The sequence below is a fragment of the Melanotaenia boesemani genome, chromosome 11, assembly GCF_017639745.1.
Source record: "Melanotaenia boesemani isolate fMelBoe1 chromosome 11, fMelBoe1.pri, whole genome shotgun sequence".
In the NCBI taxonomy this organism is placed as follows: domain Eukaryota; kingdom Metazoa; phylum Chordata; class Actinopteri; order Atheriniformes; family Melanotaeniidae; genus Melanotaenia; species Melanotaenia boesemani.
The window spans coordinates 21224900-21251113 of NC_055692.1; the positions used below are offsets into that span (position 1 = coordinate 21224900).

General features: G+C 38.9%; 1 long non-coding RNA gene across 2 annotated transcripts in view; it reads right to left on the reverse strand.

Annotated features, from left to right (window-relative positions):
- LOC121648440 overlaps window positions 1–25701 on the reverse strand; it is a 38112-nt gene extending 12411 nt beyond the window's left edge. Inside the window, exons 1-2 of one of the 2 annotated variants that reach the window (XR_006011977.1) lie at window positions 24791–25701; window positions 8943–9038 (exon numbers count right to left, since the gene is read on the reverse strand). This is a non-coding gene — a long non-coding RNA (uncharacterized LOC121648440). Of the gene's footprint in view, window positions 1–8942; window positions 9039–22220; window positions 22586–24790 lie in introns of those variants that run through there. The other variant, XR_006011976.1, reaches the window with a different exon arrangement.
- Window positions 25702–26214: the final 513 nt, after the last annotated feature.

Consider the following 26214-nt stretch of genomic DNA (forward strand, 5'->3'; position numbering starts at 1 on the left):
TTGAGGTGTCAAATTTTTATATATAAAGTAATTAATGATTGTAGAAGCTGAACTGCTGTGCAATTTTTCTCGCGATAAACATAATAAAGTGTTAGATTAATTTCAAAATGTCCCCCATTTGCTCTGTAGAATAAACATTTCTCAATCTATTGCTGCCTGACATTTGAAACAAACTGGAAATTTAATTTAATGAGGAATTGAAGAATTTATAAATTCATTTCCTCATTGAAACTTATAACAGAAAACGCAACAGCAGATTCCCTGAGCCCAAACCTGAAGCCACCTTGGTTCTCTCTCTCTCTCTCTCTCTCTCTCTCTCTCTCTCTCTCTCTATATATATATATATATATATATATATATATATATATATATATATATATAGCTATATACAACTAAAAAGGGAGTATCTCAATTCTTTATACATTTTTTCTCCTCTACTCTTTCATTTCCTTTTGTTTCCTCCATTTCCAGCCTGTGACTAGAATCACAGCTAAGATCCTCATTGAAAGCAGACTGTTCTACTCATCACAGACACTTCTGCAGATCCTCATCCAGGCAGTGGTGATTTGTACCCGTGTTAAGGCAGAAATATTCTTTGCCTTTTTCACTATAAAGATTGCTGCCATTATCTGGTGCTAGATGCTACAAAAAGAGGAAGAAAACATGGAGGGGAAGAGCATGAAGGAATTTCACCCAACTGCTGCATGAATTGCTGATGGAACCCGAGTGACAATTTGGTATGCAATTGTCAGTGTCACTCACAGATTCATTGTGATGTCTGATTTCCATCTTGTGGAACCAACCTTTAGTAGGTACAATATGTTGCCACAGACTATTTTCAACTATCAAATCAACATCCTATCATTTTATAGATATGAGAACTAAATTTGGTTTAGGGATTAACTTTGAATTGTTTAAATGCATTCATTCCAACATTACCACACACACACACACATGCACGCACACACACACACAGATACATTTTACTACAGTAAATCTTTCAATTATTGTAAAACCTAAGTAATATTCCAAATAATGTGGAGTGAATTGTAGTAGAAATGCAAATTCAATGCTGTCCCTTTTTTCACATCACGGCACTGAAATTAAATCCTTTGTGTCCACTAGGCATTAAGGGTGGGAAAACCAGTGAGGCAAGGGAGTTCCTTTGGTCACTCGTTTGGGCTGTAAATGAGCCAGTGGCCAAGCAGGAAAGATGGTGTGCCAGCAGTGTGCTCTCTGCTAATTGATTGCTTCTACTAACAGGAGCGTAAGGCATTCTATTGTAATCATACTTTGCCCATGTTCATTAAGCCAGGAAGCAGCATGCCCCCCCTCCCAACACACACCCACCCACCCACACACACACACACACACACACACACACACAGTTTTCCTTGTTTTTTATCTTCCCTCCCTTTCCAGCCCCATTTTCACTCTGGTGCTGGATGGGAAAGGTGGTTCAAAGGTAGAATGACAAGCAAAACATCCCTCACCACCCTCAGTGCAAAAAAAGAAAAGAAAAAAAGAAGAGGATGAGGAATAAAGGGCAGACAGAAGGAATTGAGTAGATGGCTGATGGGATGGTGAAAGAAGGAATTGCTGATAGAGGGACGAGAAGAAAGGAAAGCTGCAATCAGACAACGGAAAATGGAAAGGAGACACAGCATTGTAATAAAAAAAAAGCACAATTAAAGAGTAGGAAAATCTATGGTTCAGAGAAGCACCTCTCACCAAGTCGCTTTCTCTGCTCCCCCAATCACCCCATCTTCTGTTCCTGCCAGGTTCCCACCTGCTCCTACTCTCCTTAGTACCTCTTTTTTACACCCTCATCCTCCCCCTTCTCCTCCCTTCATGCCCTTTTTTCACCCACCTCCCATCCCCACTACTCCTCACCACTGCTTTTGTTCACCTCTTAATGATTGCTGGCGGGACAACAGTAACATTGTTGTTCATGGTTGGAACCCTGCACTGAAACAATTGCTGTTTACACAAGCAGTTCCAAAGCTTGGACCCTCGCTTCTTCATTACAGCTGGGCGAAGTCTGATTAAGTCTGTTCTGCAAGTGCTACAATAAGCCACTGAGCCTGTCGCTAACACTGATCCACTTCCTCTGTCTTCTAAGTCATAACTTTGGCTGTTTCCATTTACTATCCTCGATCTCCTTCTGATTTGCATAGCCATTACCAGTGACCAAGAGAACCACATCTATTGGAGGAGGATAAAAGATATAAAGAAGCAGAGAAAGCAAAAGGAAACACAGAAAAGATGGAGTACAAATGACAAAGTATTTCAAAGATCATTAGTTGAATCTGATCTATTCTCAAAATGACCTTCATAATCTAGGACAAAACCTAATTTCTTTATTAAAAATTCCCACTTGGATTGAACATGCTGCAGGCAGTGGATATATGACTGACTGCAAGAAATAACAGAAAGCTCTCTTTCCATAATGGTCTCAGATAATAAAAAAAATGGCATGGAGGTGCTGTTATCAAGCTGATGCTTGTGGCAGAGACGCGCTGAATCAGTGGATTGAAAGCCTTCTCACTCAACCACATCCTTCTGCTCTGCGGCCTGTAACAGACGTATGCTACCAGCACTATGCAAAACAGCATCATGAATATGCGTAATTAGGTGGGACTGGTGTAATTTTTCTGGGTTATGGAAAGTGACATTTGTGGGGCAGGAACATACATCAGTGTATGCACGACTGACGAATGCAAATCCCTTTCTCTACAATAAGACTTTTTTTTTGCATTTTGCAAAAAAACACACAGTTTGCCTTCATGCACGTAAAATATAGCTGCAAACAAAATACAGAAAACTATTCAAATGAACACATAGGTACATTTATAGGTGCAAATCTACACAGTTGAACATAGACATGCAGAGATAAAATATTTTCAGTTTCATCTGTACATAAAAAATAAGAACACAAGAGATTTTATGCAGGGCCTTTTCTAAAAAAAAACTGTGCAGTAACAGCAACATAAAAAGGACAACTGTGTATTAAGAAAGAAAGAAAGAAAGAAAGAAAGAAAGAAAGAAAGAAAGAAAGAAAGAAAGAAAGAAAGAAAGAAAGAAAGGTTATGTCTATCTAAAGGTACTAAACATGGGGAATAAAAGGGAGGCACGGATACTCAATGATAATGAGGGAAACGTGAAATTAAAAAAAAAAGAAAAAAATACAGACTTGGAAGGCAGGACATCAAAGTAGGACGGAAAAGATGTTAACTAAGGGCTGATATACAAAAATGTGTAACTTTAAAGATATCTTTTAGTAATGAGAGTCAGACATTTTTGTCAACCAACACAAAAAATCTTTTTACTGACACCTATACATTTAACTTTTGTGTGTGCATATCTGAAATACCTGTAAAAATAGCAGGACTTTTGTCATTTTCTTCTTCATTGACATTGAATCATTGAGCATCTATTGCAATATATGGTGTGTTTTGTTCTCTTTTATGCTATTCAGTTCAGCTGAACTTTCAAAAGACCTGAACATGTGAATTCACAAATGAGGATAGGTACGTGTCCGTGCGCACCCAGCCAAAAGCATCTATTAATAATTGGATCATGTTCTTTTTAACCAGACCAAACACACACAGAGAAGTGTGCACGGCTTCAACACACCGCTGTTGCTCTTCAGAGAGAACCAATTTAACCATACTGTACTGAACCCCCGCACAACCTCTGGTTTCTCTCTTTGCCTCACCATGCCCCTTTCCTTTTCCCCATTCACTCTTACACATCCACACACACACACATAAACACACACGCCGCCACAATCCACCACCCAGCCACACATACCGAATTGGAAGACACATCCCTCATAGCACCCAGGAAATTATCTTGACATTTGATGCAGACAGACAAAATATATATTTTGGTGGGGGGAAGGAGTTAAGAAAAAATTAAATAAATAAATAAAACAAAGTGTACCATAGCAAAAATAGGATAAACCCATCCCTTGTTCACCCTTCCCCACTGCACCACCCTTAAGCCAAGGAACGCACTCGAGGGGGATTTCAGTGATCTGCAATGCAGACGCCACTGGGTGCTCACAAAAAAATGAGCTTCATCTTTTGCCTGTCCTTGTCAGCATATATGCTGTCTGTCCCTCTTTGTTTCCATCTTTTATGATGCCGGTACTCTATTTTCATATTCGCTTCCCCTATTTGTGCTTTTCTTTTTGGAAGGCCCCTGAAAAAATATGCGTCACAACACTGGAGGATCACTTAAAGGCAAATGCATTTGAAATCATGTTACACCATTAAAGTAATTACCTTTGAATATGATAAATGATAAAACATTGAGTCTTTGCATCGTTGTTTCTTAGTTCTCCATATAAAATCATAGTGCCTTATTTACTCTGATATATCATTGTTGAGTCTGTAAGTCTAAATAACTATCATAAAATAAATAGCCATTTAAGAAAATGAAAAATAAAATGCTTAATTGTTTACACACATTACGAGCAACAACAGGTTACTGGTTTACTTAAGTAATGGTACGCCTACAGTTTCATGCAATCAGACTAGAGAGTAAAACGTGATCTTGCATAAGATTAAAGATTGCATTAATTGCCTGTTAGTAACATCAGCAAGGAGTCCAAACACTACAAGTGAATGCAGGCCAAAATTAATACATCATTATGCTCTCCTACTATTTAGAGCCTTGTACAAATACAGCATACAGCGAGACAGCGGACCAGCTAGTGTCTGTCTCAATACCCCCTGCATTAGACATGCAGGAATGTTAACATTATTATGCACAATTGTGAATGTCTGTCTGCTTGTGCCCTCCCCCTTTTCTCCCCTACCAGATTGTGTCTGTGGGTTTGTCAGTGTGTCTATGCTTTCTGAAAGAAAGAGGGTGTTATGATTTAAATGGACCTCCCACCACCACCACCACCACCTTTTTTTTTCTTTTTTTTTTAACATTTATTTTTAATCATTTAAACAAATGATTGGTTGTTTCTAAATCTAACTATTGGATACCATGTAGTCCATATTTAAATTAATATTAGGTTTTTGTTGTTGTGGATGTGAAGCAAAAATTCATTGCAAGAAATATTTATAGTTTCCTAAATCATTTAATTCATGTTTAAGGGCATTACTATGCTAATTGATCTTAGGTTAAAATCTCACTTTCAAATTATCTGTGATGAGACAAACACACTAGAGAATGTTGCATGACAAAAACATTGAATGGGCAAAACTGTATTTTAAATAAAAATATGATAAAAAATAAATAAGTAATTTGAAACAAAAGCAATTGTTTGTGAGAAAAAAGTGAAACTTTTAGCACATCCTTTATTGACTAATCTGCAGTAATCCTAGAAGTGCTTAAAATATTGACAACGAGAGCAAAATCTAACATCAAGAAAATTGCATAAGCACATATTCTTTTTTAGAACTAGAGAAAAATTACTTGTGGTTTTGTTACCTAATGCCAGGGATTACGGAACACTCATCAAAACGTCTCTAATGATAAAGACTGAATTTATGCTAAGAAGGCAAGGGAGGTGTAACTGTTACTAGTGTCTTTGTCACTAATATCTGTTCTGCATTTCTCTGAAGCAGCACCATCAAAGTGTTGCATCATCCCAAAATGTATACACACGTTATACATAGTTGTTTGCTGGTAGTGTATCACATTTGCATTCATTGCATTTTAGAGACTTCAGTGAGCTCTGTGTATTATGTTGCATCATAAAAAGAATATAGCCTGACGTTTTGCATAAAAGAAAAAAATGCAAAGCTGTATATTCTTAGGCACTGTGAGCAAACAGATGATATCAATATTTTCAAGAAGAAAGAAATAGTTGGAGAGATTTTGAATAATATTCAAAAGCAGTATGTGTAGCTTTATATGACGTTATGTTCCAGTATTTTAAAGAAAGGCTGTCCAGCATGTGTTGCATATAAGTCCTTGGCATTCCTCTCTTCATACAAAATCCCCCCTGCCTCACCATTATTTCCTCCAGCCAGCAATTTGCATTTATTTGCATGATTTTCACAATGTGCATATCCTTTGTTCTGACTGTATGATGATGCTGAAGAAACCATTACGACAAAGCGCTATTATACAGCTCAATGAAAGCTACTTGGAGATATGATGATGAAAAAAAGGCTTTATATATTTTAATTATGGATTGATACAACGAGATTTCCAAAAATTCATGATGACTGAAATCTAGTTTTGTTGAATTTTTGAACAACCGAGGAAAAGACATATTGTGCTATCGCTAAGAGGCACGAGCATCTGCAATATATAGCACAGGAAAAGGACTGCATCCAAGCATGAAATATGGAATAACTTGACAAATAGGAAAATTATAGATGGAAACTAAATCACTGAAAAGACCCTTTCACAAATTTTACAATATTTTTGTAAATAATTCATCATTTTCTCCCTCAGTTTCCTGCCTAGTTTTAGTTATCTTTTATAGCTATCAGCTATCTACTTGATCATAAAGAATTAAGCCTTTGCATTTTTATGCTATCTGTATATAAATGTTATTTTGTTGTTTAGGAATGGACTGCCTTCCTGTAAGCTTGCATCTTTTGTTCTCTGTTGTTTTATCTGTGCAGACCAGACAACACTCTCACACACACACATATACACACACACACACATAAACTCACACACTGACACTTTAGCACTCTTTAATCATACAGACACATGCAGATGACTTCATTAATCGCTGTGGGCTAGCACCGATGGCACAGAAGCTGGCCTCCAAGGCTGGAGGGTTTATATTCAGAGAATGCGGGTGCTACATTATAAATACTTACTCCCGCTGGCGCTCCAGCACAAAGCAGCTGAACTGCAAATCTGCATGTCTGATAGATGATTATAGCAATAGCATAGTAAATGAAGAGATGGAGCATAAAAAAACGTATACTTTGAAGACACCCTCCTGCAGATGCTTATTCTAATATTTAGCAAACAGGACGACAGCAAAATTTAGTGTTTTATATTGTCTGAGCCGCAAAATCTATATAACAGACATATATGCCATATGCATTATATATGCAGTGCATACCTAATATAAAAAGAGAGTTATACACTTAGATAAATCTTTGTCCTTATTTGAAGTGAAAACATCTGTTACTTTTAAGACACAAGACTATCTGCAAAGATGGTGAGGTGACCTGGTTTCCTGTTTCGGCACCTACACTGATGACCTTGCCCTGCACCCATACAGAAATAGCTGATGTTTAGATGTTTTTCATGAAACAAAAAAGCCTGCCTTTCTAACTAAATAATGCAGAATCATATGAAGATGTCTAAAGATCCTGGCACACAGTAAGGACTGGGCTTTTTGGTCAAAGAGGGAGGGTTATGACTTTGTATATATTGAAAATGTAGAAAAATATTCACAAAGACTCTCCACAGTTAGTAAAAACTACCGTACTCTCTAAAAGCTGTTGACCTGCTTCTTTTATACAAATTCTCTTTTCCTTCACATGTTGGTTGAACCTGATCAGTACTATTGACATTAATTCCATCTCAGCTGTCACTAAAACATGGCCACTGAAGGTTCGTTCTGTTAAAAATCGATACAGTACAGAAAAAAACACCACCACCAATGTTAAAACTTTAGGATAATGAATAAGAACTGGAGCTGAAGCCTTAACTCTCTAGAGAAATGTAAATTGTTGTATAATGTGGAGTTCTTCTTTGGAATACTTTAGATGGGTACAGAGTTTAGCACTGAATTTTGCTAGTGAGTGACCTTCAATGCCCTTCTAATTGGCCCTTTTGAGAAGTTCACCAATCTAGTAGTGGGGGTAATTAAAACTATAATATAATGGTACGGTGAAGCTCAAGGGTGCTGACATACCGTCGTCTCTCCTCTTCAGTCCCTTACGTTTTCCTTAGGTTTTCCTCCTGCTTTTGTTTTTATGTTTTAATCTATTTATTTGTTGATTTGTCATCAAGACATAAACTTTTCAACACTCATGTATTTATTTATTTAATATTTGGTGTGTGTCATTTAGAGGATCCCATGGTTCAGGTGCATTTTTCTTCTTTTCTTTTTGCTTACAGTGAAAAACGTCAGTCATTCTGATTGTCGTGCCCAGTGTGTTCATCTTCCATCCCCCCCTTTTCACAGGTCCTCTCAAGAGGTCTCTGACTCGTAAAAAAAGGTTTCAAAGCTGAAATAAATAAAATCACAGATGAAAATCACCTAATAAATAGTTAGCATTTCCTCTCTTAGAGAGCAAGCTCAGCTCATTAAAATGTTTTCCTGACTTCAATAAGATAAAATGTCACATGTAATAATGGTGGGAGGTCTAATTGATAGAGCTACATGTCCTGCACACAAATCCAGTGCTGCCAGGGTGGAGAGCAATTACTGCTGCATGGATTTCAGTAGCTAGAGAAGATTACAAAGATTACATCCTGTATAAAGCTACCGTTTGTGCATGTGTGTGTGTTGTGATGATGAATTGTGAGCAGTAACCTTTGTTTCTCCTGTGCTCATTGTCTTTAGTATGAACCACAGGGCAAAGAATGGGTCATGGGATTTGATATTGCCCACGATCACATTGCCTGAACTCCTTTCAAACCACTGCTTTTCTGTTTGTTGTGTCCTCTGGACCACTACTAACGTCTATGCCTTCATCCAACACACACTGGCTAAATTTGCTGCAGGCAAACAGACGCAAAATTCACACATCAGCACAGATAAGTACAGAGAACAGAAAGAGTAAAAACCCTCTGCTCACAAAGAAATTATTCTATTTTTGACACATTCTATCAATAATTTACTATTGACAACTTCTAGAAATTGATAGTTGTTGGATACAATGTGGCAGGTTCTTTCTGCTGGATACTGAATTATTATATGTCGCTTGTCTGTGCTGACAGCTTGTGCTAATATATGCATGGACAAACATACAATGTGGTTATTAACCAAATCTCACCTCATACGGGTCCAGTGGAGAGCAAAATCCCAGAGATCTTGTGATGATGTGTACTTCCTGCTAGCTGCAGCTCTTCATAGCTCCCTTTTTCCATCACTGCAGGAATAAAACACACACAGGCAGCAAGTGAATATGTTAAAAGAGGTAACCTTTACAGGTTGAAAACCTCTTCTAGAGCAAATCACAATTAATATGTTTCCACATAACAGATTTAAAGAAAGAAATGTCTGTAAACACACAGCAAAGCAGGAGAGTAGAGTTAGTATTAATACTATAACTGTTTACTTGAAGGAATTCAAAATGGTAATAACTTTGTGCAAACGTCTTCTTAACCTTTACACATTGCCACAAATAGCAACTCAAACCTGATATATATATATATATATATATACTTTAAAATTGCAATAAAGAAAAACTTTCTTTAAAAGTTTATTTAGTAATGTGTAGTTACATTACTGGCATTCCTGAACAAACCATGATCAAAATAGGAAAAGGCAATGTGATAAACTGAAAAACTTTCTTTTTGGTAATAGTTTTTCATTTGATTTTGATCTGTTAACCCCATAAATAAATCTGACTGCTGACATTCCCCCCACATAAACATAGAAAGGTCAAAGAGAGTGCAGTCAAACACTGGTCAGATGTCAACAATATCAAACATGAATGACAAAAGATGCACTTTAGACATGAAAGAGAAAACTCGGCCTTTCCTTTTTAAATGTCTTTGGTTCATATTTTTAAAGCAGTTTCTTATGTTTTCATTCAATTCATTCATGATGAGAGTACAGAAATGTACAGGGCATACTGTAGACATCTTCTTTGCTCTGTTTTCTTGTACTGGTGTGCTCCCAAGTGATTGTAAAAATCTTCAGCTATGTCAGTATCAAACTGACAGATGCCACATTTTATTAGAGCTCAACATCAACGCTCTCACACACATACATAACCATAAACTCACATGTACTCACAAAGTCAGCGTGCTGTAAGACAATAATTAATAATAAACACACACAAGAGTCTATTTGAATTTAGTTGCCTTTATTTTTTGTTTACATTAAATATAAGCAGCAACAAGACAATCAAGAACCTTAAAAAACACATGTCAAAAACCTTAATTGATACTTCAGAATAACCAATAAAAAAACTAGGTGATCTTTATACAGGGTACACTGTGGTTTTAGCCTCTGCAATGTTTTACACATCTGAAAGTGTCTTGTGGTTGTGTGGCAAACCAATGTGTGTGTGTGCGTGTGTGTTTTAAGCCCTACGGCAGAGTTTAGGGTAACTATACAGCACTCCCTCCTCCACCTTCACTTTGTTCCCTTTGCGGCTTGTGTGGCTTGTCGCATCCCATCTCACTCCTGCTCCTCTGTCTCCCTCCTCCACTCCACTCCCCTCCACCTCACTTCTAGCCCACATGTGTGTAAGGTGGGTAAGCAGAGGGATGGAGTTGGTGGTGGTGGGAGGGAGGTGGGGACCTTGCTGGCAGCAACGGGTGCCAACAATCAACCCTTTCTTTCTCTAAAGCTGCACTGTGGTGATGCACAAGATGCAAAATGTAATGCAAATTGCACAGGTGGAAAAACAAGAAAAAAAGAAACACAAGAAAAATAAAAAAGATGGTTTTTTTTTTCTGTTTTTCCTGCTGCACTGATTTGAAACAAAGTGCAATTTAAAACTGGAATCACCACAGATCTAGACCGGAGTGATGCAGTTGTGATCTTGCCTCTCTCACAATGTGAGACTCCTCACCTATTGCACCTACCTATATGACAAGAGGAGGAAGGCATAGAACAAAAGCGTTTTCTACGTGAGGTGTGTCTTCTCTCCACCGCGGTAGCTTACAGTGTTTCATTATCCAAAGTCGAGGTCTGTTTTGCCACCTAGCTCCCCCATGCTGCCCGTCTCATTTCCTCTCAGTAACAATCCATTAGCCAACACCAGGCTCAAACTCACAGCCGTTTAATTATTCGCACTTCTTTGGCAGCATGTCGGGGCGTACCACTCATCAGAAGAAACAGGGAGGCAGGGACAGGAACAGTGGATTTTGTGTGTATACTATATGCATATAAAAAAGGGACGACTGAATATTCAAGGATGCACAGCTCACATAATTCAAAATAGTTATAAACATAATTCTAGCACACAAGGAGAATACACTCTCAGCAACACTTATGTATCTACAGATTTACACAACAGCTAATCTCTAAATTGTTACTAGAGACAAATAATGACATTAACATACTTTCCTAAACTTGTGAACCACACACGCATGTGTGAAGGACACAAGTGCGCGTGTGTGTTGATGCCCGAAAACTGGAGATGATGTGTGGTATAATTCGTCTTGAATAATTTCCTGCACGTTCTTTTTCATGCTCAGGAGCACTTCACGATGAAAGGGAATGCTAATGCTGTGTCTGTATCTCACTGAACAATGTCTGTTTGCATGCTAGAAGTGTGTGTGTGCCCATGTGTATGCCACCTCACTAAGCACATTTATGATAATTAACAGATAGGAGAGGTCAGCTACAATGTGTGTATATGATGGGGAGAGTGAGTTAGAGACAAGCAGACAGAAAATGATAGGATGAACACGTCTGATTTGCACAAACTAGCAATACTGTCACCAACTTCCTTTCTCTGCTTAACAGCTTTTATATTTTCATTGTAGGTATAACAGTTTAAAAAAAAAGAAGCATGTATGCTCTCAAGGAAGCAAAAGTTATCAGTAACAAATGTAAAACCTGCACATTATTACACTTTAAAATAGCACACTGAAGCATTTGTCATCTATACAATAATACAGTTTGATTTCTATAATTTGTGAAATTTAAAGCTGCAACAATCTGAGAATTAAATAAAAAAAAATGAAATATGCTGTTTGATATTATATGTGTAAAAACATGGATATGTGTAAATAGTTTTGGTGTACTATTACAATGCTTTGTCAATCATGCCTCAGCTATTCTTTCTGGGAAATAAAAACAAAATATAAGACAAGAAAAATTCGCAAAATATTAGTAAAAAGCTGTTAAGTTCTGATTGCCGTGGTAGCAGAATTAGCGCTTCATTTGCAGCGTACGTTAAGGAGCCAAAGAAAGGTTGATTGGGTACTAAATGACATTTATCAAAGGAATTAATACATGCAAATGAAATTCTTAGCATGCAAAGCTGCTGACGACAGTAACTAAATGACAGACATTCAAATCTCTGCCCTGTCCACACTGCACGAAAATTTGTATGCGCTAATGTGTATGCGTGCGCGTGTCTATGCCAGCGGACATTTTAGGTCTACCCTCCCCACACTCCTCAGTACTGCCAAACGCCTTAAGATGGTGGCACCTTGAGGCAGAGAGAGACACTCATACAGAAAGCCAATCTCCTCCTCCCTTTCCCCCTTCTTCCACCTCAGGTCCTCATGACAACACAGGACAGACGACACCCCCCACTCTTCCCCTTCCTAACCCTTACCCCCCTAATAAATATTTAATTTACTCCTCTCTAATAAGGATATTAGGCGAGTACACCCCAACCCTGGCGTGTATGCATGAGTCCTTTCTCATCAAATTTACATAAAAGGACCAGATGCTAATGCGAGCATAGCAACCACTCACTATTCTATATGCACTGGCACTGACTCCCTGGTCCAAGGGCCCATATAATTTAATTGCTATAAAGCATATATTTTTTTAAACGATTCGCCATATTCAAATTGTAAGCCGGCCTCAATGCCATACGCTTTACAAAGAGTAAAAAGATGGTCGTATTCTAATTGTGGTAGGGGCACGTCTCCAGTATTTATGCTGTTCTTAATGTCTCTGCAGCTCCTCTTCTCATACATAATAGACGGGTTTATGCTTACCATGAAAAAGAACAATTCTTAACATTTAGACAAGGAATACACAGGTTTTCTGTGTCTGACAGCACATCTATATTTAAAAAGCACATTTAAACATGAATTACCAGTTTTACAATAACAGCCAAATGAGCTTTAACTGGATCAGTCCAAGTGGAGTTTAATAAAGACAAATTGTGAGTGGATATCATGAAAAAAAATTATGATTATACTTCTGAAACAAGTTCTTTGATATTGACTGATTGTGGATTTACATACCGTGCACTGTATGGAAAATAACACCCACACCACTTGAATGTAGCATGAAGGGTTATGCTGAGACTGAAACTGGTGTGGTAATTAATAGGGGATGAATAATGCAGTGACACAAAATATATTATTTACACCCTTTCATCTTCAAGGAAGCACATTTCTGATGCAAGTCCATTAATTCATTTATAGTGCAAAGTATTTGCATAATCAAAAGCCAGAAGCGCAGAAATCCTTGAAGGCAGGGTGACAGCTAGCTTTGGACTTTTAGAGCAGATATACTACATGTGTACACAGCCTCAGTGTATACAGCTGTGGTCACAACATTGATATTTTATCATGTGTATAGGAAGCTGAGAGTATTCTGTACTAGTTAGCTGTTATTGTCTTGAACACAAAGAAAATCTTATCAGTTCACACACCACTTACTGCACCGAACATTGTGATTTGACATGTGAATAAACTCAGAGGACCTATATGTATCGTTTAAATGAAAATAATATGTAAATATATTTAAAAAAATCATCCACATGAGTCATGTCTAAAGGCTGATTTGAGCCTTTAAAATTTTTTCTCTCTGTTTTATTAATTTTGTTGTTCCCAGGTTTAGATTTTTATAATAACTGATACAGAAAGTAACATTTAAGATCTATGAGTTGCAGGTGTGTTATTGAGGGATTGAGCAACCTTTGTGCTTTTACATTAATAAGACATATAAGATATTAGCACGGTTAGTTTGAAGGTAACCAAAATAAGCTTCACTTGAAAATTGCCCTGACTGTCAGCTTTATGCTTAATCAAAAGAATAACATTTTAAATAGAACAGCAATATCTACATTTTAGGATAAGCTTAGTTGAGGAGCATCTGCTTTATTACTGTACTAATCTTCTAGAATTTTAGTTATAGGGTCTAACTATCAGTGGTAAAATTATACATGTTTTGCAATGCACTTTCCAAATGCATATTTTTCTGCATGTCATACTAAAGACTATACAAGCAGACATGAACAATCTCATAAAATCTGACAACAGCAAACCCTCACCATGCAGTTAACATGAATTGCTGACATCCAAACACAGTCCAATTATATTACATAGAATAGATATTTAACACTTTAGAAGTAGCCTAAAGTACCTGACAACCATATTGCGTACGCATATCAACACAGCTAGCTAAGGGGAGGGCCATACAGTGTGGCAGAGCGCAGCATGCCCGCTGATCTCCACAAGACGCTCAAGTGGCCATGCATGATGTCATTAAAAAGGGCCGAGCCATGACATTCCTCAGTGGATTATTGGGAAGTTATGGCTGGCTGGTCTGCTATGGAGGGAGGTTGATCGGATTCTTGTTAATTGACAATGACACCATTACTGAGCGCAGAAGCACCTTGAGTGTTGGCATGTGTATGAAATATGAGCTAATTCCATACTTATTATATCTAATACCATACACCTACACAAAGACACACACATTTATATATAAATATATATGTGTGTGTGTGCGTGTGTGTGTAAAACCTAAATCAATAAACAAATATTGACAGATACAAGCACCTTTACTTTACACACAAACCACTGATATGTGTGTAAACTGTACCACAGACCGTGCTTGACAATCATATTTCTACATATACATGCACTCGCCCTCGAACACTCAGAAAACAGGAACCTGTCCTGCACTGGCAAGGACTGATGCTGCCATGCGCAAGGTGATCTCACCTACCGTTGCCATGGCGACACCAACCAGAGGGAAAAGTCTTATTATGTGTGCGCATGCGTCCATGTGTGTATATGTGTGTGCTTGTGACAGAAGCTTGAGCTGAAAGAAGAGAGGGAGAAATAGGAGGAGGGCCTGCAGGAATTCACATTGTGCTTGGCTTGTTTAAGGTTTATGCCTCTTTCATTTACTCCCCTTTATCAAGGGAAATCCTGAACGGGTCCATTCAGTTATAAAAGTTATAAGTTAAGTATGTTAGTAAAATAACAAGATGCTGTTTTATTAAAGAAATAACATGTATGTGATAAACAAAAGTGTGTATGCTGATTAATATGTGTAAGCTAAGACGAAGATCAACACAAAAGCATGGAAGAATTTGCGCATACAAGCTCAGACAAACATACAGATACAGCCAAGCATGCATACTGCTAACATACATGTAAGCGTCAACATACTGGCAGTCTTTACATTTGTCTTTGGGAAACCAGGCAAAATAAACTCCCTCACTACCAGCTGGTATTGCTGAATTCTATTAGTGATGAAGAGCTAACTCAGGCTATGGGGGTCATCTGCTCATCAATGGGTGCTGATGGCCTAGGTTTGCTCCACAGCCATGAATGCAGTGAATTCATTACCCCTGGTGCACAGATGGTGTCTGGCTGCCTGTCTCAAGTTCAAGTTCATGTCCAGGAGACACACACGCACACACACAAAAAGAGTGAGACATGGCCCAAGCCAGACAGACAGACGTTGTTGACTGAGACACAGCCATTGTTCCCTTTCATCAACATGATTGTAGTAGCCCCACTCTCTATCCAAGATGCCAGGGTCAGTTAATCACAGAGACAAACACAGAAGAAAGCATACACTTATACAAACTGAGACGTACAAGTGCAAATGCACAAAAAGCCTTTTGCCCTGTCACAAAATCTCAGCAGAAAGACAATATTCTCCTCAGCCAAACTGGACGGAACAGATTTGACTGTAACTTGCTAATACTGCAAATGATACTACATTGCAGCTCTTAATATGACATCCATTCCGAAAGTATTAGTGTAAACCATATACGCAACCACTCTTCCAGAACAAAACAATATGGAAGTAGTCTATGATGAATGAGAAAAATTACAGCCATGCCATACAGATATTAAAAAATAACACATGTATGACAGCTATATTCACATCATTTGTTTAGCACAGAAACAGCCCTTAGCCCATATGTATTACAAACCTGCTACTGCACCTGCCATACATACGCACACACAAGCGCAGCAGATTCACATAAAAACCACAAACACACTCACATAAAATGTGCTGATTGTTTAACCAATGAATATAAAACCTCTCCATGGGCGTCATGGTTTTGTTACTCAACAAATCACGTGGCAAAAATGGCTACAGAGCACTGCATGTGAAAGCATATAAAAAGGGCACAGCCAGGGCACAGCCATAGGTGGACTATAACTGCTTACACACATAGTCAAATTACACAAATATAAAAAAATAGAGATATGTTCATTCATATGTGAAAATATAGACACATTTGCTTTTTTTGTGTGTGTGTGTGTTTCCTCACAATACATAGCCTTATTTGTCCTGATTTCTAGAGACAGGAAAGCAGGAATGCACTATCTATACAATAAAAGTACATTTTAGATTAGAAAGAAATTGCAGATTATTTTATAATCTCGCTATTTTTGGAGTTAAGACAGCAGAGGGTGGTAGGGTTAATACAAAGCACTACTGTGAACCAAGTTATTAAAATACACAAGCCATAAACACCATTAAAATCACTGTCAGTCATACAGCAGCTCTTGATAAAAGTAGAGATGCAAGCAAGTATTATTTGTAACTGTCTGAGACGTGGTGCTGCTCTCTTCTGGTAATAACACAACTCAGCATTCCATTACAAATCCCTCTGACATGTCATGGAAAAATATCTTATTTTATTATTTAATCCTATGATTCTCTTAAAGTTGAACTTTCCATCAGTATGCCAAGAATCAAATAACACCGTCAAACGCTCACAATTCTGTGCACAATGAATCTAAAAAACTTAGAGTAAACATAAATATAGAACAGATTTAATCTCAATTAGGTTTAAAAAAAACACTTTACACTGAGCGGTAGGCTGTGTTCTGTGAGAGGAGCACGGTTAATTTGGGTTAATGATGAGATGGTGGCTTAGTTAAAGACCAAATTTCTCTCTCTCTCTCTCTCTCTCTCTCTCTCTGCTTTGACATTTAGTGTACGCCCCGCAGACCTAAAAAAAAGTATTCTCTTTCATAGAGCTTGACGACGATTTCAATTGACTTAACCGAGGACACCAAGTCTTGCTTCATTCATCGCTGCTCAGGCCAAACTGTATTCTCAGATATCCTTCTGGCAACTGACCAAGTATTGTGTGATGTCTTTGAAAGGACTCGGGAATAAGAGACACTATTTTTGCCTGATGGTGTGAGAAAGTCTCCAACATACCTTTCTACTCAAAGGCGGTGCTGAAATCAACCACTGTGGCTCTGTTTAACACAGCACGTGAATGACGCTTTGTTGTTTAAAAAAAAGAGAAAAGTCAGTTTTCTGAGCTAAACTCGCATGACTTAATCGGGTGTTTTAAACCCTGAAAATGGGCTTAAAAATAAGAAAGGCTTCTCCCAAGAATTAAATAGAAATTAACCTAAATTGCCAACGAATTGTCGAACTGGCTTAAAACACGTGATCTGCTGGGAAAAATACAATTCGTGAGACAGATATAGCAGTTGTCAAAAGCTGCCTCTTATATGTTTCACAAAGGTTCATAGTTCAGCTGTTGGCGTAATAAATGAGTAATTCATTATTTTAAATCTATATTAAAGCAAACATGTTCAACTAAATCTGAATGATCGTATTAAGTTTCATGATGTATTTTAATATATATGCTGTATGGTATTTTCTTACACTGAATTTGGACAGTTAATGGTCAAGTTCAGCTTCAAACTGTGCAGGAGGTGTCCTCTATTCAAATACCCCAGTTGCCTTAACGCAACAATGTCTATCACAGTAGCGGCAACGCCTGCATTCGCGCGCTCTAGTGGGGCCATGGAGGATTAGAGTTGCACCACAACCCTTTCACATTCATAAACCCGCATAGTTTTAAGATAATGACCCCAAGTCCTCATTATCAGTAGCCTACAATTGGCGAGACATTAACGAATACAAGACCGTTACTACTCCAAGTTTAGGAGCGCCGCGTCGGCTGGAGCTGGGAAACGTCGCCTCTTTCTTTGGGGATGCAGATGAGTCTGGTGCACTTGACGTCTTTTCATGACCCCTGTCGGCCCCCATCCCCCCACCCAGCCCCTCCTGGCCCTCACGGCGCTGTCTGTCATATTGGGCCTGGGCACGGCATTGCCACTTGCCCCACCGAGCGTGGGAATGGGATCGTCCAGTCGTTCACATCTCCTGCACTGCGGTTAACGGAATCAATTAAGCAGGCCCGACCCCCCAGCACACACACACACAAACACACACTCCACCCCAACATCTTTCCCAATCCACTCACTCCCTCCCTCCCCTCCTCTTCTCACTCTTCTGCCACCTCCCTCCTTCTCCTAACCCTGTCCCCACCTCCCTCTCTCTTTCTCTCCATTTTTGTCAGTTCAGTATACGTCCTAATTATTACTGTTTGGAATACCAGCGCCGTTTCCTGGCCGGACCCTATCATGCTGAAATAAAGAGCATGGAGGAGCACACGTGGGTCTCCCACAGAAGCTCCAACTGTCACTCTTCCATGCTTTCATTGGGCCTGTGCAGAAATTTTACCTATCAAACAAAAATCGTGCGTAATAGATTGCAAATATTTACGTGCTATATCTAACCTGTTAAGTTATGTGTGTGCGTGTATAAAAGTGTGTGTATGTGCGAATGTATGTGTGTGTGTGTGTGTGTGTGTGTGTGTGTGTGTGTGTGTGTGTGTGTGTGTGTGTGTGAGTGTGTTTCAACGTGTGTGAGCGCGCACGCGTGTGAAGGAGTGTAGACATAACACTCCCTGAAAATGTCATTGATTAAATTAAGTAGTCTAACGTAAAAAGATAGGATCCCATTTAAACTTATACACTTAAACATTGTAGGGAAAAGGAAAACAAAATAGCACAAAAATAACATAAAACATTTGCTTCAACAATCTTGGGTCCGTGGGAAATCAGTGTGTCGTCCAAAAGTCCTCGACGAGTCTGGAAGTAGTTTTTACTTTCGGTTATCTAGCTTTATGACGAGCAGAACACTCATACAGCTAGATAACCAAAGATAACAACCCACTCCCCAGTCTTCAGCAATAATCCAACTTGAACATTTGATCTTCTGGTCTCCAAGTTTCCAGCTCTCAGCACTCGAACATACTTGAAAAAAAGTGTCAATTTCCAAATCACATTGTGCACTATGTATCCCTTATATTTCCTTTTACAGTAGCTGTAGAGGACCCCTATAGCACAGTCCGAACAGTTATATACCCAATGTAAAAGGCGAAAATTCTTCAGAAAAAGGATTATATATTTCCAATATTAATGTCACATTCACTTGACATTAGCCAGTATTACTGAGTTAACGTAGGCCTTGAAAATCGCGGTAAGGTGCATTCATCCTTGCACGGGGGCCCTAATTTGCAATGCAAATAGCCTCAATCCCACAAAAGGCTCTTTCGCCTCTATTAAGTCGTTGTGGCAGTCGGAATAGATATCCTGTGAGGCCGGCGGAGAAGAAACACGGCAGAGAAGGGGGGAAAATCCGGTTTCCTGTGGAAAGTGCAGTAACGGCACAGGGAATTACGACGCAAATGTTTCGGATTATGAAGACAGGAGCTGGTTCTTTTCTTTCCTTTTTTCTTTTCAGTCAGAGTGTCAAGTTGTCCGTTCGTATCCAGTATGTAGGTACTTAGAGAAAGATTAAAAAAAAAAAAAAAGAAAAGATGCTTCTGAGCCAGAGGGTCCGTTCTGCAGGCTGCATGGTCGATCAGTCTGAAAAGAGTGGGGAATAGGGGCCATCCCTGAAGGATAGGGGGGCTGGGGGTGGCCAAAATATGGACCAACCCCGGTGAGGTCAAAGGCCTTGGACCACGACCAAGTAACTACGGTGATGTCATAAAAAAAATCGCAAATGCGCCCTCCTTTTCAATGTACAATCTTCATCCATTACACCGATCGCGTCGGAATAAGTCCGCCTCTCAGCGAGCAGTCCCCTCTCCTCTCTCATAGGAATGAAAATGGATGACAGGGAAAGCATATGTTTGTTTTTACACAGAGTGGGAGCGATTCAAGTGTTTTTTCATGGAAGATACGACCAGAAATAGCACATTATTAAACCATAAAAACGAACCAAGTCAGTGACAAGAGCATCCCGGAGCTGCATAGCGCCAGCTTCTTCTGTCTATACAACGTTTAATATTCGCGATTTACGATCGCCGTTTGCTTATTGCGTTCCTTCTCACACGAGCTGCAACTGTATAAGTTAAATCGCTCTCACGTGCTCGATTTTGCGTCGAAAATCCTTTATAGGCTCCTGTGTGTTTTTGCCATCGTCGCATCCGATGGGTAGAGTACAGTGGTATTCAGGTGGGCTGGCAATGTCGCCTCACACGAAATAAAGCCCCTGTGCTTGACTGTGCGGATGTTCACCCGCTCACTTTTCAACAGAAATGTAAGTATCTGACCAACAGCTCAGCTCAAATGGGTCAAAATGTGGGATCTTTGTAACTGAGTCAACAATAACAAGCAAGGGAACATGTGATGGATCATGCGCAAGAGCGTTCAGCTTCAGGTCATCCAGTGCGTCCAAGGTAGCTTTTGCTCAACTTTTATGTTGTACTGAAAATAGTTAAAATTCAAGACAAAAGTTAGTCGCTGACAGTGATTGACTTGTTTATATGGCGCGTGTGTGTATGGCAGGAGGAGAGAGCTGATGACAAACAGGTGGTGACAAATTTAGACCAAATCGTGGCTTCATCAGCTTTCTCGTTTTCTTTTTCTTTTTCTTTTTCTTCTTCTTCTTTTTCTTTTTTTTTTCTTTTCTTTTCTATCAGGTGTTTTGTTCACTTGGATCAGTTTTAGACCTGCCCCTCAAGTTTACTATGTCGGTAGGAGGGGCAAACTGGAGGTGTTTTAATTAGCAAAAAAGTCACGAGGCTGTGCATTTCATTAAAGGAATACTGTGCACACCACGTTGTTTCTTAACTGTTGACAGACACAACTATTGCTTCTACATTTTAATTTACCAGCCTTTAGTTTCTAAATAAACTCCACCTGCAACATATAGGCTCCCATATTATAGGGGCCTCAGTGTTCAGATGTCCATATCATACTGTCGCGAACAGCCATAATCCCCTCATTTATGCGTACAGTGATAATTTCTTGGTTTTTGGCAATGTATTGCCAATTTTCCATAATCGTCATCTCAATTCCCCCCTGTTAGGTATCAGATTAATTGCAAATGTCATCTTCAGATCAATATGATCAACAACACTGTGGTCACCTGATTAGGATGAAAGAGGCTTGGGAATGGGCCTCCCACACAAAGGCCCAGTTTTAATTACTGCACATCTTAAAAAAATGAAAGTAAATAAATACAAAAACGCACAACCTGCTTACCCATTTGTCTGAAAACATAATTTACTGCACTTCTTCACAACTAATAAAACAATCTCGAGAAATGTGAATATAGCCCAAGGGCTGATGGTAGCGTGAATGTTTAAATAAACAAGTATAACACGTGCATAAGTAATACTGCTCAGTGAGGGCTTTGTTTTTCAGACACGGCGTGACGATTTTGGTGACGTTATACCTTCAATGCATAATGTAACTTTATTATTTCAGAACAAAAGCCAACTCCTTTTGTAGCCAAATAAAATATTCCGGAAGACTGATTTGCTTTTAGCCATTTACATAGGAAGGTCCTGCATATATTTTATTCTCAGAAACTCTCACATTCATTGCCTCCGAAATCACACGTTTCACATCCAGTCCACACAAACTACAGCTACACCACTTCACACACAGGGAACTGTGCCTTTCATATGAATATTAATAACATGATTAATAATATTTTAAGTGAAACATAATTTCAAACAAGGCAAAATAACAAAAATAACAGACAAATAGTGATTCTGTTTTTTCCGGAAATCTTGAAAGAAAAAAAACATCTTTCAACGGAAAAGATAAAGACGATTTATAAATTTAAAATGAGTCTAAAGCAATTTAGGTAATCACATTCAAAGCATGTTTCCTCTACAATAGATACCCTTGTGTGAGCGCTCTAAATCTAACCAGAGTGAGAAAACTCACAAACTTCAGATAAATCACTTAAGTTAGTGGGATCTTAAAACTAATGTCAAATTCTAAGAAAACAACAACGCTATCTACTTCCTACCGTATACCCAGCTTTAACTTTTGCTTACCAGCAAACCTTTAGGCACAAAAGTTGCACTTACTTCCTAACGGCGAGTCAAATCACTGCCAGCAATCAGAAAGCATCCCAGGGCGGCAAGGAGAACAGTGAGGTCCTCGTGTACCGTGACATAGTATATGTTCCCCTTAAAAAAATCCCAGCCGTATTATTTGGTGGGGGGACTTTAAAATTGCCGCTACCATTCTGTAGCCTGCATTAGGCGTTCTACAGCTGCTCTGTGCAAAGTATGAGCATATCCCAAGCACATGACAGACGAAGACAAGGAGAAAGAGGGAGGGATGGGGAGAGGGAGAGACACAACTTTCCCATAACGTCTACAAGCAGCAAATAGAAAAGTGCATGCTCTCAGAGTGCAAGTTTTTTTTCTTTCTTTTTTTCTTTCCTGTTGATGGTGGGGTCGGATGAGGAGGGAGTGGGTGATGATGATGATGATGATGAGGAGAAGGGGTGGTGGTGTGTGTGTGTGTGTGTGTTGGGGGGGTGGTAAAGTCCATCCTTCTGTGTGAGGGAGGACGTGCTCTGAAATTCAAACAAGTTCCCTCGGTTCTTTTGTTGCACGCACGAACTAAGGCAGCATTGTTCGCGGTTTGGCGTGGACCTCTCCCTCCTCTCTCCCGACCAGGTTGCGAAGTGAGCCTCGCAGTTGGATGGTAATGAATTTGCTGCAGGCGCCTCGCTAACACGCTTTGACAAACGGAACGCATTTACTGCTTTCCAGACAGAGAGGAAATGATTTGCTACATGCAATTCCCAAACTAAGTCTGGAATGAGGTCAATTATGAAAAGGAAAATGGAGAGACATGGGTATAACTAGAAACTTCAGTCAGGATGTATTGATTGGATCCATACTACCACGCTTATGAATTCACATTGCTCCCAGTATCCCCAGTAAAAAGTTATCTTATAAACCACACACTAGCTTGCACCTCTTAGGCTGGACACACACATAATTTGGAGAGAGAGAGAGAGCTACAGCACGAGAAATGAGACTTTTAAGTTAAAATGTAGTTGTCATGCGGTGCCCTATTTGCAGCCTGCGGGTATGCTGTCAGATAGTTCTCGTGGCCTAACATGGCCTAACATGCTTGTTGCCTTTATGAATGATATTGTAGACCTATTGATTTTTTAAATCAGTATAGTAGGTCATCACCACTTTTCCTTTGTTTTTCCTCAGGAAACCTGCTCTATTATTTGCTAAAAAAAATAACAATTTTAAGACAAAATCTTTCTTTCTTTCTTTCTTTCTTTCTTTCTTTCTTTCTTTCTTTCTTTCTTTCTTCCTTTCTTTCTTAATTCCTTCTTTCTTTCTTTCTTTCTTTCTTTCTTTCTTTCTTTCTTTCTTTCTTTCTTTCTTTCTTTCTTTGCACAGCAAGTGCAAAGGGAGCTCCAAGCTTCCTCTCTCATTTTACCCCCTAGCCCTCCCACCCTTGCCTAATTGCAGGCGCATCCATTAGTGTCTACCGGATTCACGTTTTTAGTTTAACTACGAGGGCACGTTCAGTGACGTAGACAAGCATATCGGCTACGTGCAGCCATATTTAAATACATCAAGGCAATTAGTGCATCAAAATATGCAAATCCCTCTTACTACATAGTCCGCCCAGCCGCAGTCGGAGTAATTTTCCCTCTAGCCTGTTCTTGGGTGTTTGATTGCCGCTTTGAAAGCTAACATAGAATTGTTTGTTCTACCAAGAAGCTTCCTTAATGCGAGCGGGACAGAAGGGAAACGCGAAGAGAAGGAAAACCGTGGCTCCTGCATGGAAAACCGCCCATGCGTAATGAGACGACCCTGTCCGCCATTCTCAATTCTCCGACGCCGTTGGCTCTGGTGTGCGTATTGTTTTTAATATTGATGCATATTCAGTGGGTAGATTAGCATTTTTATACTTATGGCATACTCTTTAGTCCGACCTTTTTTTCACCATTTAAACTGTTCAAAGCGAGGGTAAATCCTTTTGTGGCAACATTTATTGTCTTAAATTTCTTGCAGAAATTGACGGATGCTATTTTGAGCACAGTAACATGATATTAACTGTATTGCTTCTCTCAATCAACATTGGTTTAAATGTGAATAATGTAAATCAGTGAGATTCTTTCAACGCTTATGTACAGCATGCGTAAACAAAGAGCTCTTTAGTGGGAAAACAACAGAGGAGATTCAGAGGTAACACCGAGGAGGTGGTGCGATTTTCTAATAAGAAGTACAGTCTGTTAAAAAAAAAACTAACCAAAAAGTCCAGTGCCCAGTTTGTGGGGGGGAAAAAAGTGACGCAGCGTTACAATTTCAGCTGCAATCGCTCAGACTGTTTTCCCCATGTGTTTGTGCACGCGCCGAGGGATGCCAAGGGCGAGTGCGCGAATGTAAATGCAGCGCTATAAAAATAAATAAATAAATAAATACAATCTAAAATAGTTAAATAATAACTAAATGTTGTGTTAAGTATCTTTTCCCGTTTTTTCTCCAAAATAAACTGGCCATAGATCTTTTTCTTTTCAAAATCCCTCTGTTAGTCTGCATTGATAGAGAAATAAATCAATGGGAAATAAAATAAATAAATAAGTAAATAAATAAATAAATAAATAAATACTTACCCTTTGGTAACAAAAGGCTCCAGATGTTAGATGCTGCTTGGTGACATGCGACATATGGATCAACTTGGTCCAGGAGTAAAAACTTTCCTCTTGCAGCCAAAGCAAACGCAGCCTATAGGCTGCTCCCCTCGTCAATGGACCCTATTCTTAAACTGCTCGTGACTCAACACCAGTGGTCAGACTGACTCACGTAAACATATTCAAAGCCACGGGAGTCTGCTACCCCACCTATGCTGGGCTTCTCATCCTAAAAAAAAGTACCAAGATATTTGGCTTTTTTTTATTGTTAAATACTAGAGTAGCAGGTTACTCAGAGGTCACTCTGTAGGAGCTTTTAAAGTCAGTCATGCTCTGTTGCATCGCCCATTTTTTCATTAGTACTACCATTGCACCTTAGCGCCTCCTTACAAAAATGCATATATGAATCCATTAATTAGAAGTATAGCGTTAAGTCTGATAAGTATTTTACTCTGTTGGTTTAAAAAGAAAATTACTTTCTTGCAGCTCCGTAGATAAAGAAATCCAGAAAAAAAGTATTTTTCAGATATCTGAACAAAGTCAGCCTGTTTTTCTTCGAGTTGTGATAGCTGGCTGCTATTATAGAGACACGCTTGTAATTCGTTAAAGGTTGACAGCAAAGATTTTCAGGATGAATTTACATAAGCCCATTAATCCTTTTTACGCGCAGAAACCAACGAACGCCTGTTTGTTTGTTTATTTTACTTTGTGTGCAACTTCTCGCCTGTGTGTTCTTACAAAGGCAGAGCGACATTACGTGATCTGAACTGGGATTTTATAAGGAAGATTAAGATTTAAAAGCTGTGGATGGTCACTGTCTCTGTTAATGAAATGGATAATGGAGTTATCAGGTCGCGTAAATAAATAAATGAACGAGAGCTAGAGATAGAGAGATAGTGTATTATATATATATATATATATATATATATATATATATATATATATATACACCAATTGATCTGATCAACAACTCGGTTACTGAGTCGTGGGAGACTAAAATTTAAAACAAGCAGAAGAGTGAGAGAACCATGCGATTTTTCCAGTTTTCTTACCTTTCCCCCCTCATTTCTTGCTTAAACAGCAGACTGTAATATAGTAGTTAATGGGAACAAGAGAATCTCGTCTGGCTCAGAAATTTTTTTCAGAAATTTTGCTGATAGTATTATAATGAAACCCTTTGAAGACTATCTAAGCTTGCCCTGTTTAGCAAGACAGAACTAAACAAAATTATTATTATTATTATTATTATTATTATTATTAATAAACAATTTGTGTTTTTACATTAGGCTACAGTCTAAAGTGTCATTGCTTTCACCAACGGATGTCACCTAACACCGTTCACATTTAATTGATGATAAATGCGTTATCGTCACCTCTCTGCAACGCTGATGAAAAGATAAGGCTCC